This window comes from Formica exsecta, unplaced genomic scaffold, assembly GCF_003651465.1.
Source record: "Formica exsecta isolate Colony F162 unplaced genomic scaffold, ASM365146v1 scaffold477, whole genome shotgun sequence".
Lineage (NCBI taxonomy): Eukaryota > Metazoa > Arthropoda > Insecta > Hymenoptera > Formicidae > Formica > Formica exsecta.
Window position 1 is genome coordinate 106,036 of NW_021852008.1, and position 5,885 is coordinate 111,920.

The following is a 5,885-nucleotide window of genomic DNA, read 5'->3' on the forward strand; positions in this document are numbered from 1 at the left end:
TTTAAATAAAAGGAATTTGATTTTATGTACAGAGAAGACGAAAGTGTTAGTTTTCAATAGAGGAAACAGAGAAAGGAAGGAAAGTTGGAAATGGAGAGGAAAAGAAATAGAAGAGGTAAATGTTTTCAAATATTTAGGCTTCGTGTTTAACAATAAAGGTAATTATAAGGATCATATAAGGGATATAAGTAATAAGGGAAGGTTGGCAGCTAATAAAACATGGGGGTTGGGAGAGCGGATATGCAGGGACGATTTTACCAAAAGGTGGGGGTTGTTTAGGTATTTGGTACATAGCGTAATGTCCTACGGGGTGGAAATATGGGGATGGGAAGAGAAGAAAGAATTAGAGAGAATAATGCTGGACTATGTAAGATGGATTTTCAGGTTAGATTTTTGTACACCAAGGTACCTAATGACAAGAGAATTAAGACTGAATAAACTAAGAATTGAATGGGGATTGAGGGCAGTTAAATATGAGGAAAAGATAGGAGAGATGGATGAAAATAGGTGGATGAAAAGGTGCTGGATTGAAAAAGAAAAGAATGGATGGAAAGATATGTATAGTAGGGAGAGGGAGAAATATTATAATAGGAATGGATGGGGTATAGAAGCACTAGAAGACCTAAGACAGAGGGGGATCGATTTAAGGAAGGAACTAAGAGAGAGAAATTGGGTGGTGCAAAGGCAAGCAGAGGAAGGTAAAATTAGAGAGGCCAGATACAACAAGAAATATAAGGAATTGGAAACAGGAGATGAAGGACCAAGTTATCTGAGGAAAAGTAGTGTAGACGAAGGCAACATAGGAGATATGATAAGGGCATTGTTAAGGGTAAGGTGCGGAAATATGGAAGAGGGGAATAAATATTGGTTGGAGGAAGAGGAGACATTGTTTATTTTGCGGCAATGGGAAAGATTTTATGAGTCACTATGTAAAAGAATGCGAACGGATAAAAGATTGGTTTAAAGACTTAGGGAAAAATTGTAAGGAAATAGAAGATAGTATTTGGAGTGATGAGTTAAATAATAAGAAAGGTAGGATACTGCGGAAATTGTGGTTGGAAAAGGAATTAATAAAAAAAAAAATAGGAAAAGAAAGTAGAGATGTGAAAAAAAGGAGATAAGATAAAATAATATAAAATGGAATAAATAAGCTAGTCCTAGCTAGTCTTAGAATTGTAAAAGATATGAATGTGTGTGGTGAGGTATGTGTGCATAAGGATAATTTGTAAACCAAGTCCACTTCTTGGCTATATGGCTGAAGTTAAATAAATAATTATATACTTATATGTTTAATGTGTGTTTTCTTTTTTGAACTTTTCGTTTATGATTAAAAACCATGCATATCTTATTAAATGTACATATGTCATTTATCCACAACTTTTAGTCATTTTTTTTTTACAGATACAAAATTTTTTCGCATTACAGATATGCGCAGATATATTAAAAATAAACTTTATAACTTGTAAATCGTAATCTTTTGTAATTTATTCTTTTATAATATCTGTATGTGTAATCTTTGAAATTTGTTACAAAAAATTAAACATAGACTTTGCTGACTGGGTATATATCAACCATATATATACTAACTATAAGGGATATCACCCAACAATCTTATATATTCTAACAATATGCAGAAGCATATTTATTATACCAGAAACGGTAATTATATATATCAACGAATTTATAAACTGGAAATATAAGTAGCAGACACTTTTGAATTTTTGAACTATCATTTGAACGTGCGTCGGATTTCACATCTCGGAAGTTGGTTCGATTGGTACGTATTCTCCGTTCGTTCGTTAGGATTCACTCCAATTGCGAAGCACTTTGCCGTTGTTATTGTCGCGCAATCTATACGACGAGAACGCGTGACGCATCACGAACTAATGTTTACGCATCGAACGTACACCAAAGATTCACGAACTGTTAATTGCCTCGCTCGCTTGCGGTCGCCGGACCACCGACTCCGCCGCGCCCCAAATCAAAACTCCATATATATATATCAACTATCATATATATATATATTAATTATAAATAGCTCCATTACAGGTCATTCTTTTTTCTTCCCGCGCTGCTCGTTGCTTGGCAAACCTGAACCATTCCGCAGTGGTTATATCAAATTCGGCTTTAGTTAAACCCGAATGTACAGAACATATGGTATCTGCAAAATAAATTAAAGTTTAATTAACAATATTAATGTGCGCGTATATATGAAAAGAAAATCACTTGTAATAATTAAATAGTATCTAATAATAAAAAAAATGTACATTTATGTAATCTAAAAACACAGAATTTAAGAAGTAGTTAACTATAATTTTAAAATATTTACCACGTATATTCTTAATAAATGTCAAATTACATATTTTATAATGTGATCGAACGCCTTTCCAGGAACAGCTTATAGCGCATTTATTGCTGATTATTCGTTCTAAAGCACGATGAATGCTATTTCGTGGAGTGTTGCCTCCAATTTTTAAAATCATTTTTTTCTGAAATTAACAGTAAGTTTATGTAAATAATATACAATAAAGACAATATCATATCAACTATACTAAATGCAGAAGAAGGAAGTAATTAGTGATATTTATTGAAAAAAATGTAGAATATAAGAATGGTTCTATATGAAAACTGAAAATTCTATATAGAAAAAAAAATATAAATTACTTTTTACTTTATTTTCAAAAAATAAACTTATTCCAGGTAACTGCATTCATTGCAACAGATTTAATGTTAATTCTATAACTGTAATCTATATTCATTTTTCTATATAGAACTTTTTTGGTATAGAAATGAAGTAAATGATATAGATACTATTTACTTCTTTTTAATATTAAAAATATAGATGTCCATACAGATTTGGAAATAGTTGCAAATAAAAAATAATTTACAAATTGCGATGCAGCAACTTTATTTGATATAATCAAATTTTCAAATTCTTTTATGGATTCCACTGTTTGTAGTGGCAATAATGGTATTATCATTACCATATCATTTTCTATTAATTCTACATTATTACGTTGGCGGGATTCCAATTTACTTAGTCTTTTGGAGATACTCATTAGCTCGAAGTTGGTAGTAACGTTTGCACGTAAAACGTTATCTAAACTTGCTGCAATTAAAAAGAAACATACAGCATGTATATATTTTTAGTTTATATATAATTATGCAAACATCATCCATAGTTGATACACACACACAAACACATACAGCTAAATATTTAATAAATTTTCAAAACTATATACATATAAAATAGGTATAATAATTTCTTATAAAACTTACTTTCTATCCGTTGTAAAATATTGTAAACATCTTGTACTTCTGGAACTTCTAAAATAGGGATACTCTCAATATCCATTGTAACAGATGGTGACGACTTATCAGAATATGGAGTTTCTTTAATTGCCGTTTCTTTCCGCCAATTTGTTTGCAAATTATTGAATTGAACGATTCTGCTGGATTATTCGTTAAATTTAACAATAAGCTCTCGAAGTAAGCACTTAGATACATGACAGCACTTTCTATTTTTGGATAGAGACCGTGTAATTTTAAAAACGGTACATAATTTTTCTTCGTTTCATCACAATTCTCTTTGTACATAGGACCACGTGCTTTACATCGCTTATGTTCGCCAAAAATATGGCTAGGAATGTTCAATATATCTTTTTGTAATTCCATAGCCTGGTAATGTTGAGGTTGCCTTTCTACTCTTCGGAGAGCGGCTGCCTGTATTACTTCCTTTCGTATTTTTAAAATGTTGTTTTGTACAACATTTCGCACCTCTATGAAGCCACGCTGTCTATACATTTTTGGCTGATAGTCTCATCTCAGCCACAGCTTTTAGCTTTTTGCATAAATTGCGAAGCAAATGATTGGTGCATTCTATCTTTTTTACTGTCACCATATGGTCACGGTATGGTCTGTTATCAACAATGGCCTGATAAACGCTACTGTCACCATCGGCAACAACCGTTTTATAAATCAGACCATGCATTTCGAGGCTACATTTAAAACCTTCTGCGATGGCATCGCTCTCCATGCTTGTGGAGCTTGCGTTCCGATCAAAATTTTTGTAGCATTTGTGAGCTCTTGGTTGAACACCTTTCCGCTTTGCCATATCACATAGCGTACAAAATTTATTACGGACACCGACGAAGAGAATCTTTCCCGTGCGGTAACCAATTATGGCTCCAATACCGGAAAGAGAGTCATAGGCGGTGCCGTACTATCTCTTCATCCAACTACCATCTGCTACAACTGTTATATACGGAATACCGTTTATAACTTCGTTTTTCTCGAGAGCGAGTTGCTTTTCAACTTCGCCAGCCATTTTCATATTTTCCATGGCTGTCTTTTCAAAATCATCGACTAAATTGTCTCTATATTTGATATAAGTTGGCTCGGACATGCAAGGAACATTTATGGCTGCACACAACTCTTCGAGCTGAGCATAACCAATTCCCACTGTAACAGTTTACAGCGGCCGTATTAATGTTCAATGTTTCCGGCTCTGTGGGTTCTGACTAGATGTTGGCTTCATAATTGCACATTTGGCACTTGAAGAACAACTGCGTCTTTAATCCACTGCGACGAGAATTAACGAGTTTCCAATCTTTAAATTGGCACTCTATTCCTCGCGCATGGTTATCAAATGTTCTGTGCATTTCTTTCCACAGAAAAGAAATGTCGACAATGCGACGGCCTTCAGGCATGCTTTCCTGGATACGATTTGTATCCAGAGGGCCATTATCGATAACAAAATTGTTATCTTCGCAAAGTTCTACATTTTCATAACACATATCTGTACTTGCATTTGACTCCAGGCACTGCATTGTTTGGGTACTAGCTTTCGAATCCATCGTATCGGGAAGTGATTCCACCGATTTCTGAAAATCGATGGATTCGTTGTTAGTACCCTTAGAAATCTCAGTGTTCCTGGAGTCATTTGCCTCTTGGGTCTTTATCAGCTGCAATAACTGTCGCCTGCAAAGAAAAATAAATGGATAAGTATTTTGTAAAACATTGCTATAAAAATAAGATATGTCATAAAACCTCTGATAAATAAGAGCAGTCTTTTGTTTATAAATTTTTATCTAATGCTACTAAAAATTAATTATATAACACTATTATATAATACTATAGATAATATTTTGACAACATAAATGCCTCTGAAATATTTTATAATTACCAAAAATCGCATTTGGTGGGAAATATTTCTCTCCACAACCAGCTCACGAAATGATCGCCTCTGGGATATACTTTTTAACCAAAGCGCACATGCAAAACGCAATTGGTGGGAAATATTTCTCTTAACAACCAGCTCACAAAATGATTGCCTCTGGGATATACTTTTCAACCAAAGCGCACATGCCAAACGCATTTGGTGGGAAATATTTCTTTCAACAACCAGCTCACGAAATGCTCGCCTCTGGCTAACTAACTACTGTGGCACTAACTACTATTACAAAATACAAATATAATCAGTTTTCAATAAAATATAAAGATAAGCAAAAGACTGCGTTCTTATCTTTCAGAGATCGTTATATTTTGAACATTACTTTTATATATACACATTATTAAATTAAATATCAAATAATAAATATTTATATGAAATTAACAGATGCAAGTAAATAAAATTAAATAATAATTAAAATTAAATTACTATAAATAAATATCAATTTAAATATTATAAGTCATTTTAGTTGATTTTCTTATACTCTCAGGATCTCAATTAAAAAAATGTTTAATTACAAAGATTCTGTCCAATTAAAAAAATTTAATAATAAATGAAAATAAATGTAAAATAATTTTTTTTCATATTTATTTACAGGAGATGTTAGAATCAATTGTTTTGATAAAAATTAATAATAAAAATAAAAAATTTACAA